Genomic DNA, 12,578 nt, shown 5'->3' with positions numbered 1-12,578 from the left:
CAATTAGATGAGCGGGACTAGTAGCTTTTTGCCTCCGAACAGTTTTGGCATCTCACTCTATCCCTTGAAGTTCAGAATGATTGGCATCTATAAGAACTCAGAAATCAGATAGTGTTATTGATTCTCTTAGTTGAGTATGATGATTCTTGAACATAGCTAGTGTATGAGTCTTGGCTGTGGCCCAAAGCACTCTGTCTTCCAGTATTACCACCGAATACATATATGCCACAGACACATAATTGGGTGAACCTTTTCAGATTGTGACTCAGCTTTGCTAGAGTCCCCAATTAGAGGTGTCCAGGGTTCTTAAGCACACTCTTTTTGCCTTGGATCACAACTTTATTTCTTTCTTTTCCCTTTTTTTTTTCTTTTCCTTTCTCTCTCTTTTTTTTTCGAAAATTATTTTTGAATCACTGCTTTTTCTTGCTTCAAGAATCAATCTGATGATTTTTCAGATCCTCAATAACAGTTCTCTTTTTCCTTCATTCTTTCAAGAGCCAACAAAATTTTTTTAACATTCTCAAAACAACAAATTTAAGAGACATATGCACTGTTCAAGCATTCATTCAGAAAGCAAAAAGTATTGTCACCACATCAAACTAATTCAACTAGTTTCAATGATAAATTTCAAAATCCTGTACTTCTTGTTCTTTTGTGATTAAAGCATTTTTCATTTAAGAGAGGTGATGGATTCATAGGACATTCATATCTTTAAGGCATAAAATTTCAATTTTATTAATTATGAATTAAGAACAAGACTCAAAAATAGATATAAGACTAAAAAATAAAAATAGAAAACAAAACAAAAGAAAAAGAAAACGCAAAAACATAGGCTCCTAATGATAGAGATTTTCACAGAGTTAGGACTCAACAACCTTGATTTTGAGAAGTGGATGCTCCCTCAGCTTGAGAGGAGAGCTTTTGGCGTTTCAACTCTTGGAGTTCACGCCCTTGCTTCTCTTGTTCCTTCAGCAATTTGCAGAGCATGCAGTTCTGATTCTGCTGTTCTTCCTTCAGTTGCTCCATAGTCTCTTGCAACTTGGTGATAGATGCTTCTAGGCTGGTCCAGTAGTCAATTCTTGGGAATTCAGGGAGGAATTCCTGCGCCCTCCTCTTGATAGAGTTGTCTTGCACTTGTCCTTCCATTGACCTCTTGGTGATTGGGTGTTCAATAGGTATGAACTCATCTACTCCCATCTTCACCCCAGCCTCTTTACAGAGCAAGGAGATCAGGCTTGGATAAGCCAATTTGGCTTCAGTGGAATTCTTATTTGCAATTGTGTAGATCTCACAAGCAATCACATGATGAACCTCCACTTCTTTTCCAAGCATAATGCAATGAATCATCACTGCTCTCTTGATGGTGACCTCAGAACGGTTGCTAGTGGGCAATATGGAACGCCCAATAAAGTCTAGCCAACCTCTTGCAATTGGTTTGAGGTCTCCCCTCTTGAGTTGGTTTGGGACACCCTTTGAATTGGTTATCCACTTAGTTCCAGGGAGGCATATGTCCTCTAGAACTTGATCCAACCCCTTATCTACTCTCACCATCCTCCTATTGAAGGAATCAGGATCATCTTGCAGTTGAGGTAGTTTGAAGATTTCTCTTATTTTGTCCAGATGGAAGTACATAACTTTCCCTCTGACCATGGTTCTGTAGGTATGGTAAGCAGTTCCAGTCATTCTTTGCTTATCTGTTAGCCACAGATTAGAGTAGAATTCCTGAACCATGTTCCTTCCAACCTTTATTTCAGGATTGGTCAGAACTTCCCATCCTCTATTTCGAATTTGCTCTTGGATCCCCGGATATTCATCTTCTTTCAGATCAAATTTAACTTCCGGGATCACTGACCTCAGACCCATTATTTTGTGATAATGGTCTTCATGTTCTTTGGTTAAGAACTTCTCTTGATTCCAAAGATTCTTTGGATTATTCTCTTTCTTTCCTCTTAAATTGGTTTGTTTTCCCTTAGGAGCCATGATTTTGAAGAATCTTGGCTTAGTGATCACGGAAAAGCACACCAAACTTAGAGGTTTGCTTGTCCTCAAGAAAAAGAAAGGAAAGAAGAGAGAGAGAGGAAGAGGAAATTCGAATGGTGTGGTGGGAAGAGGGAGCCAAACGTGTATTTATAAGGTGGGGAGGGGAGTTTTCGAAAAAAAAAAGAAATTTGAAAAGAGATTTGAGAAGATATGGAAAGAAATTGAGAGAAAGGTGAGTTTTTTGAACAAAATTTGGGAATGATTTGAAAGATTTGAAGAATGAATTTAGATATTTGAAAATTTGAAAGTGAATGATGAGAGATTGAAATGTGTTTTTGTAGAAAAATATGGGAAGGAAAAGGAAAGTTTGAAAATATCTGAGTTGAAAACAAAATTGTGGTCCCCCCACCTTTCTGGCGTTAAACGCCCAGAATGGCACCCATTCTGGCGTTTAACGCCCATTTGGTGCCCCTTTTGGGCGTTTAACGCCCAGCCAGGTGCCCTGGCTGGCGTTAAACGCCAGAAATCCTTCATCACTGGGCGTTTTTCTGAACGCCCAGGATGCTGCACACCTGGCGTTAAACGCCCAGAATGGTGCCCATTCTGGCGTTTAACGCCCAAAATGGCACCATTCCTGGCGTTAAACGCCCAGAATGGTACCCATTCTGGCGTTTAACGCCCAAAATGCCCTTTACTGGCGTTTTTTCGCCAATAAGCCCTTTTTCTCTGCTTTTTGAGCTGAATCCTTCTGTAACTCTGTGAATTCCTTTATTTTTGATACTTGCCTCTGTAAGAACAATTCATACAACTTCCTAATGACTGGGTTAACTCCCAGCAAGCGCTTCTTTACTGTCTTTAGCTGGACCCTTACTGAGAATCATTCAAGTCTCAGTTTTGAGCATTCCTGCTCAAAATTGCCTTCAAGATAATGCTTGATTCTCTGTCCATTAACAATGAACTTTTTGTCAGAATCAATATCCTGAAGCTCAACATATCCATATGGTGACACTCTTGTAATCACATACGGACCCCTCCACCGGGATTTGAGTTTTCCTGGAAACAGTCTAAGCCTAGAGTTGAAGAGCAGGACTTTTTGTCCTGGCTCAAAGACTCTAGTTGACAACTTCTTGTCATGCCATTTCTTTGCCTTTTCCTTATAAATTTTTGCATTTTCAAAGGCATTGAGTCTGAACTCCTCTAGCTCATTTAGCTGGAGCAATCTTTTTTCACCAGCTAACTGTGCATCCATGTTTAGGAATCTGGTTGCCCAGTAGGCTTTATGTTCCAGTTCCACAGGCAAATGACAGGCCTTCCCATACACCAGTTGGTATGGAGAGGTTCCTATAGGAGTCTTGAATGCTGTTCTGTATGCCCACAGAGCATCATCCAAGCTCTTCGCCCAATCCTTTCTTCGGGCTATCACAGTCCGTTCCAGGATTCTCTTTAGTTCTCTGTTAGAGACTTCAGCTTGCCCATTTGTCTGTGGATGATACGGAGTTGCCACTTTGTGGCTAATTCCATATCTAACCATAGCAGAGTATAGCTGTTTGTTGCAGAAATGAGTGCCTCCGTCACTGATTAATACTCTGGGAACACCAAATCTGCTGAAGATGTTTTTCTGGAGGAATTTCAGCACAGTCTTGGTATCATTAGTGGGTGTAGCAATTGCTTCTACCCACTTAGATACATAGTCCACTGCCACCAGAATGTAAGTGTTTGAGTATGATGGTGGGAATGGTCCCATGAAGTCAATTCCCCATACATCAAACAATTCTATCTCTAATATCCCTTGTTGAGGCATGGCATATCCATGAGGCAAGTTGCCAGCTCTTTGGCAACTGTCACAGTTACGCACAAACTCTCGGGAATCTTTATAGAGAGTAGGCCAATAGAAGCCACATTGGAGGACTTTAGTGGCTGTTCGCTCACTTCCAAAATGTCCTCCATACTGTGATCCATGGCAATGCCATAGGATCCTTTGTGCTTCTTCTCTGGGTACACATCTGCGGATCACTCCGTCAGCACATCTCTTAAAGAGATATGGTTCATCCCAGAGGTAGTACTTGGCATCTGAAATTAATTTCTTTCTCTGCACGTAGCTGTACTCCTTGGGAATGAACCTCACAGCTTTATAATTTGCAATATCTGCAAACCATGGAGCTTCCTGAATGGCAAAGAGTTGCTCATCTGGGAAAGTCTCAGAGATCTCAGTAGAAGGGAGGGACGCCCCAGCTACTGGTTCTATTCGGGACAGATGATCAGCTACTTGGTTCTCCGTCCCTTTTCTGTCTCTTATTTCTATATCAAACTCTTGCAGAAGCAGCACCCATCTTATGAGCCTGGGTTTTGAATCCTGCTTTGTGAGTAAGTATTTAAGAGCAGCATGGTCAGTGTACACAACCACTTTAGACCCCACTAGATAGGATCTAAACTTGTCAATGGCATAGACCACTGCAAGTAACTCTTTTTCTGTGGTTGTGTAGTTCTTCTGTGCGTCATTTAGAACACGGCTGGCATAGTAAATGACGTGCAGAAGCATGTTATGCCTCTGTCCCAATACTGCACCAATGGCATGGTCACTGGCATCACACATTAGTTCAAATGGTAATGTCCAATCTGGTGCAGAGATGACTGGTGCTGTGACCAGCTTAGCTTTCAGGGTCTCAAATGCCTGCAGACACTGTGTGTCAAACACAAATGGTGTGTCAGCAGCTAACAGGTTACTCAAAGGTTTTGCAATTTTCGAAAAATCCTTTATAAACCTTCTGAAGAATCCTGCATGCCCCAGAAAGCTTCTGATTGCCTTAACATTGGCAGGTGGTGGTAATTTTTCAATTACCTCTACCTTTGCCTTATCCACCTCTATTCCCCTGCTTGAAATTTTGTGCCCAAGGACAATTCCTTCAGTCACCATAAAGTGACATTTCTCCCAGTTTAAAACCAGGTTAGTCTCTTGGCACCTTTTCAGGACAAGTGCTAGGTGATTAAGACAGGAGCTAAATGAGTCTCCATATACTGAAAAGTCATCCATGAAGACTTCCAGAAATTTCTCTACCATATCTGAGAAGATAGAGAGCATGCACCTCTGAAAGGTTGCAGGTGCATTGCACAGACCAAAAGGCATCCTCCTATAGGCAAACACGCCAGAAGGGCAAGTGAATGCTGTTTTCTCTTGGTCCTGAGGATCTACTGCAATTTGGTTGTAGCCTGAATAACCATCCAAAAAGCAGTAATAATCATGGCCAGCTAGTCTTTCTAGCATTTGGTCTATGAATGGTAAAGGAAAATGATCCTTTCTGGTGGCTGTATTGAGCCTTCTGTAGTCAATACACATGCGCCACCCTGTGACTGTCCTTGTAGGAACCAGTTCATTTTTTTCATTATGAACCACTGTCATGCCTCCCTTTTTGGGAACAACTTGGACAGGGCTCACCCAGGGGCTATCAGAAATAGGATAAATAATCCCAGCCTCTAGTAATTTAGTGACCTCTTTCTGCACCACCTCCTTCATGGCAGGATTTAGCCTCCTCTGTGGTTGGACCACTGGTTTGGCATTATCCTCCAATAGGATCTTGTGCATGCATCTAGCTGGGCTAATGCCCTTAAGATCACTTATGGACCACCCAAGAGCTGTCTTGTGTGTCCTTAGCACTTAAATCAATGCTTCCTCTTCCTGTGAATTTAAAGCAGAGCTTATAATCACTGGAAAGGTGTCACCCTTTCCCAGAAATGCATATTTCAGGGATGGTGGTAGTGGTTTGAGTTCAGGCTTGGGAGGCTTATCCTCCTCCTGAGGAATTTTCGAAAATTCCTTTGCCTCCTCTAGTTCTTCTTGATCAGGCTGAGCATCCTTGAAGATGTCTTCAAGCTCTGATTCTAGGCTTTCAGCCATATTGATCTCTTCTACTAGAGAGTCAATAATGTCAGCGCCCATGCAGTCATTTGGTGTGTCTGGATGCTGCATGGCTTTTACAGCATTTAACTTGAACTCATCCTCATTGACTCTCAAGGTTACTTCCTCTTTTTGTACATCAATGAGAGTTCGTCTAGTTGTTAGGAAGGGTCTTCCTAGAATGAGAGTTGCACTCTTGTGCTCCTCCATTTCCAGCACCACAAAGTCAGTTGGAAAGGCAAATGGCCTAACCTTGACAATCATGTCCTCAATTATGCCTGATGGGTATTTAATGGAGCCATCAGCAAGTTGGAGGCATATCCGGGTTGGTTTGACTTCTCCAGTCAACCCAAGCTTTCTGATAGTGGATGCAAGTATTAGATTGATGCTTGCTCCAAGATCACATAGAGCTGTCTTGGTGCAAGCACTTTCTAATGTGCATGGTATCATAAAGCTCCCTGGATCTTGAAGCTTTTCTGGTAAGCTCTTTAATATGACTGCACTGCATTCTTCAGTGAGAAACACTTTTTCAGTTTCTCTCCAATCCTTCTTATGACTTAAGATTTCTTTCATGAATTTAGCATAAGAAGGTATTTGCTCAAGTGCCTCTGCAAACGGAATCTTTATTTCAAGAGTCCTTAGATAGTCTGCAAAGCGGGCAAATTGCTTATCTTGTTCCGCTTGGCGGAGTTTTTGAGGATAAGGCATCTTGGCTTTATATTCTTCAACCTTAGATGCTGCAGGTTTATTCCTTACAGAAGTGGTTGAAGAAGCCTTGTTAGAGGGATTACTGTCAGCACTCTCAGGTGTCTGATTCTCCCCAGGCGTCTGAACGCCAGGATTGGGTGGAAATTGGGCGTTTAACGCCAACTTTTCCCCCTTTTCTGGCGTTTGAACGCCAGAACTGGGCAAGGAATGGGCGTTTAACGCCAGCTTTCCTTCCCTTTCTGGCGTCTGAACGCCAATGACATTCCTCTCTGGGCTCTTACTGTCCTCAGAGGGATTTTGAACAGTGGTTTGGTTGTCCTCTGTCAATTGTTCCTTGTTTGGCTTTTTACTCTTTTGAGCAGTGTTATTCAGGGTCTTCCCACTCCTCAATTGAACTGCTTGACATTCCTCTGTTATCTGTTTAGATATTTGCTGTTTTGCTTGATTTAACTGCAGTTCTATGCTCTTGTTAGCAACTTTAGTTTCATGGAGCATCTCTTTAAAGTCTGCTAACTGTTCTGTCATCAGGAGCAATTGTTGATTAAGCTCAATATTTGTTCTTGAGGACTAGGGTCAGTGACTACTGCCATGGCTTCCTCTTTTGGAGAGAACTCATTGCTAGAGTACAAATATTGGTTTCTAGCAACAGTGTCTATAAGCTCTTGAGCTTCTTCAATTGTCTTCCTCATGTGTATAGATCCACCAGCTGAGTGGTCTAAAGACATCTGAGCTTTTTCTGTAAGCCCATAGTAGAAAATGTCTAACTGTACCCACTCTGAAAACATTTCAGAGGGACATTTCCTTAGCATACCTCTATACCTCTCCCAGGCATTATAAAGGGATTCATTATCCTCTTGTTTAAAGCCTTGGATGTCCAGTCTTAACTGTGTCATCCTTTTTGGAGGGTAAAAATGATTCAGGAATTTGTCTGACAACTGTTTCCATGTCTTTATGCTTGCTGTAGGTTGGTTATTCAACCACCTTTTAGCTTGATCTTTTACAGCAAATGGAAACAGTAATAGTCTGTAGACATCCTGATCTACCTCTTTATCATGTACTGTGTCAGCAATTTGTAAAAACTGTGCCAGAAACTCAGTAGGTTCTTCCTGTGGAAGACCGGAATACTGGCAATTTTGCTGCACTATGATAATGAGTTGAGGATTTAGTTCAAAGCTGCTTGCTTTGATGGGAGGTGTACAGATGCTACTCCCATATACAGCTGTAATGGGTTAGCATATGACCCCAGAGTCCTTTTGGACTGATTAATCCCACTTGAGTCCATAATGGACAAAAGGGAAATGATAATGATTGCAAGGAGATAAATTTTGTTGTTTTTTTTTTTGAATTAACGAAAAAAAATAAAATAATAAAAAAGAAAATTAAAATAAAAATTTGAAAATCAAAAAAGAAAATAAGATCAAAGCAAATTGAAAACTAAATCAATTAGTTAATCAAAAAGATTTTGAAAACAGCAATTAAAAAGATATGATTGAAAAATTTTTATGAAAAAGATTTGATTTTGAAAATAGGAAAGAGAAAAACACAAAAAGACACCAAACTTAAAATTTTTAGAAAATCAAACACTAATTTTTCGAAAAATTTTTAAGAGAAAAACACAAAGAGGACACCAAACTTAGAATTTTTATGAATCAAAAAGGGACTAAGAACATGCAAAAAAAATCGAAAATTAAAAGAAAAGCAAAAGCATGCAATTGACACCAAACTTAAAATATGAAACTAGACTCAACTAAAAGACTCTAAACCACAAAAATAAAACAGTCCTAATCTAAGCAACAAGATAAGCCGTCATTTGTCCAAACTCGAACAATCCCCGGCAACGGCGCCAAAAACTTGGTGCACGAAATTGCAATCACACTTTTGCAACCCCGCACAACTAACCAGCAAGTGCACTGGGTCGTCCAAGTAATACCTTACGTGAGCAAGGGTCGATCCCACGGAGATTGTCGGCTTGAAGCAAGCTATGGTTATCTTGTAAATCTTAGTCAGGATATCAGAAATTATCAGGATTGATTGTGAAAAGCAAAAGAACATGAAATGATTACTTGTTTTGCAGTAATAGAGAATAGGTTGAGGTTTGGAGATGCTCTATCTTCTGAATCTCTGCTTTCCTACTGTCTTCTTCTTCAAACACGCAAGTCTCCTTCCATGGCAAGCTGTATGTAGGGTTTCACCATTGTCAATGGCTACCTCCCATCCTCTCAGTGAAAACGATTGCATATGCTCTGTCACAGCACGCGGAATTCATCTGTCGGTTCTCGGTCAGGCCGGAATAGAATCCAGTGATTCTTTTGCGTCTGTCACTAACTCCCTGCCTGCTAGGAGTTTGAAGCACGTCACAGTCATTCAATCATTGAATCCTACTCAGAATACCACAGACAAGGTTTAGACCTTCCGGATTCTCTTGAATGCCGCCATCAATTCTAGCTTATACCACGAAGATTCCGGTTAAAGAACCCAAGAGATAACTACTTAGTCTAAGGTAGAACGGAGGTGGTTGTCAAGCACGCGTTCATAGTTGAGAATGATGATGATTGTCACGGATCATCACATTCATCCGGGTTAAGAACAAGTATTATCTTAGAATGGAAGCAAGCATGATTGAATGAGAAACAGTAGTAGTTGCATTAATCCATCAAGACACAGCAGAGCTCCTCACCCCCAACCATGGGGTTTAGAGACTCATGCCGTGGAAAGTACACAAAGAAAACGTGTAAAGTGTCATGAGGTACAGATACAATGTCTAATGATCCTATTAATAGTAAACTAGTAGCCTAGGGTATACAGAGATGAGTAAATGACTTAAAAATCCACTTCCGGGCCCACTTGGTGTGTGCTTGGGTTGAGCAATGAAGCATTTTCGTGTAGAGACCTTTTCTGGAGTTAAAAGCCAGCTTTCATGCCAGTTTGGGCGTTTAACTCCAAGTTTCATGCCAGTTCCAGCGTTAAACGCTGGAATTTCTGAGGCTGATTTGCCACGCCGGTTTGGACCATCAAATCCTGGGCAAAGTATGGACTATCATATATTGCTGGAAAGCCCAGGATGTCTACTTTCCAATGCCGTTGAGAGCGCGCCAATTGGGCTTCTGTAGCTCCAGAAAATCCACTTCGAGTGCAGGGAGGTCAGAATCCAACAGCATCTGCAGTCCTTTTTGGTCTCGGAATCAGATTTTTGCTCAGGACCCTCAATTTCAGCCAGAAAATACCTGAAATCACGGAAAAACACACAAACTCATAGTAAAGTCCAGAAAAGTGAATTTTAACTAAAAACTAATAAAAATATACTAAAAACTAACTAAATCATACTAAAAACATACTAAAAACAATGCCAAAAAGCGTATAAATTATCCGCTCATCAGTAACCCGCACTTGTAACATACGCCTAACCCCAATCGGCATGGCCTATTTGGGTGATGACTTCCACACCTCTGACAGCTCAAAACATTAGAAGCAGCCGCTGCCCGTTTTCCCTTACCATTCCTTTGGGACTCCTCACTCGTCGCAAAGTTATTCCGTCCTTGGGGAAAGTGTTGTATGTATCCTCTCTCCTTAAACTCTCGACCCCTTGGTGCGAATTCTTGGTTGTGCTCTCTATGACTTCCTTCCTCTGCAACCCTCCTTTTCACACACTCTTCAGTAATTCTGCTCTTATTCACTAACTCTGAAAAAGTTCGGATCTCCATTGGTCCCACTGAACTTAAGATGTCGCTCCGAAGCCCTCCTTCATACTTAATGCATTTCCATTCCTCGAAGTCTTCCGGAGCTCCATGACACGTGCGGGAAAACCTGAATAGCTCCTCAAATTTGTCTGTATACTCAGATACGGACATAGCACCTTGCTTCAACTGTAGTAACTCCAATTCCTTGGCTGTCCTGGCAGAATTTGGAAAGTACTTCTTATAGAATTCCACCTGGAAGGCATCCCAAGTGATAGGATCATTCCCCTGTTGCAGGAGACGTCGAGCCCCTTGCCACCAATGCGATGCTTCCCCCATGAGCAGATAGGTAGCAAATTCAACACGCTGCTCTTCAGGCACCAACTGCGCTTGCAGTGCTCGCTCCATGGCCTGAAACCAAGTATCAGCTTCAGTCGGATTGGTGGTTCCCTTGAACTTAGGTGGATTAACCTTTAAGAAAGTTGCCAGTGTCATCGGGCCCTGAGCTTCCCTTCCGCCATTGCCATTATTGTTTATCTATTGCCCAAGGGCCTCCGCAGTGGCCTGCATAGCAGCAGCCATATTCTCCAACGCCGCCATAAGGTTTACCGGGTTATTCGAGTTGATTTCCGGTTCCTGTGTACTAGAACGATCTCTCTCACGTCCCCGACCGGGTCCACGAGGCGCCATCTGCTTCCTATACACACCAAACAATCGATATCAAGTTGATCAGTCTCAATATCGGAAGTATAGTGCTTCAAAGTACCAAAGGTACACTCATGGACTTCATGCTAGATGTATCAGTTAGATACCCTAACTAGCACATGCACAAACTCAGAGTATGCATTGAAGCATAAGCAGTTCCATCCCTCAGGCTCACGAGGACGAACTGCTCTGATACCATAATGTAGCACCCTAATATTCAAATCCTTATACTCAAGTCATAAGTCAATGATATTACGGTGGTACGACTCTCAGGTGGATTTTTTTTTTTATATATAAACATAGGTAATTTCGAAAGGAGTATTAATCGAGAAGCCTGAAAAGAGTAGAAATAAAATCGCGAAGACGTATCACTCACGTTTCGACAACGAAAAGATAAACGTGAAGCCGAAAGCGATATATGGACAAGGCATAAAGGAGATTAAGAGATAGATAACAGATAGATATATATAACATAAGTAAATAGCCACTAGTCGCGACCCGCGAAGTTTAGGCCGGCTAGGGTACAGTATGAAAGTAACTGACAACAGTACATCCTAATCTCTCCCAAAGGAAACATAAGAGCCTCTATAGGCAAGTTCCAAAAGAGTTCAACACATAATATAACCTTTTCAAAACAAAGGTGGAGAGATTCTAAGGAAAACACAAAGTAGAGAAAATAAATATCTTCGCCGTTTCTCAGACGAACCGCAGCTCACTTCTGAGCACTTGAACCTGTATCTGAAAAACAAGAGATATATACGGAATGAGAACCCCGGGCCCATGGGTTCCCAGTACGGTAAAAGTGCCAAATAAATACAATGCACTACAATAAAACTCACTAAGCATCCTAAACTCCTTTTCACCAAGTATCTAGCCAAGATTCTCACTAATCCATAAATAGGCATCTGACGTAATGGGATACTAAATCTAGTTCATGTTACACATGTTTCCCAACTCGCTGATTATTCCACGAATCAGACTCAGAATCATAAGCAAAACCATCACCAGTTGTTCTGCCTCAGCAACTCTATATCAATACATCATACCCCCGCTTGGAGCTAGTGAAATCACATCACTGCGTCTACCCAGGGGGCTCAAATGATCTCATTCAAAAATCATCATCATCATGCAATCGCATTGTCAATTCATCTCATCAAGAACAGCCCCCAACATCCACCGACACCATCATGAGGGATCTCTCAGTTGTTCAAACACAAGCAATACAGACAAGTAATACACAAATAAGGTACAAGTAGAGCAAGTAGCACATAATCAGGTAACATAGCATATATGAGATAGAAATCCAAAACAAATAGGCAAACCCAAATAATTCAAACATATGCAAATGATGTATGCCTGCCCTATGGCTGATGATATCATCTGTCGGTTATATAGCCAACCCGACACGTCCTGGTAGCTAACCATGGATAGAAACACCCCTTGCGGAGCAAGTAGGTTTGAGCTACAACCCCCTTGCTACTACCCGCTCAGCCCAGAGCCAGTGGAACAACCACTACTGCGGCTACTACCCAGGCGGGTGTTTAACAGCTCAACCTGGAGCCAATGGAACAACCACTACTGCGGCTATTACCTAGGCGTCACAATCTCTGACCTGGAGC

The sequence above is a fragment of the Arachis hypogaea genome, chromosome 5 (assembly GCF_003086295.3).
Source record: "Arachis hypogaea cultivar Tifrunner chromosome 5, arahy.Tifrunner.gnm2.J5K5, whole genome shotgun sequence".
NCBI classification, from domain to species: domain Eukaryota; kingdom Viridiplantae; phylum Streptophyta; class Magnoliopsida; order Fabales; family Fabaceae; genus Arachis; species Arachis hypogaea.
This window is presented reverse-complemented; position numbering follows the sequence as displayed.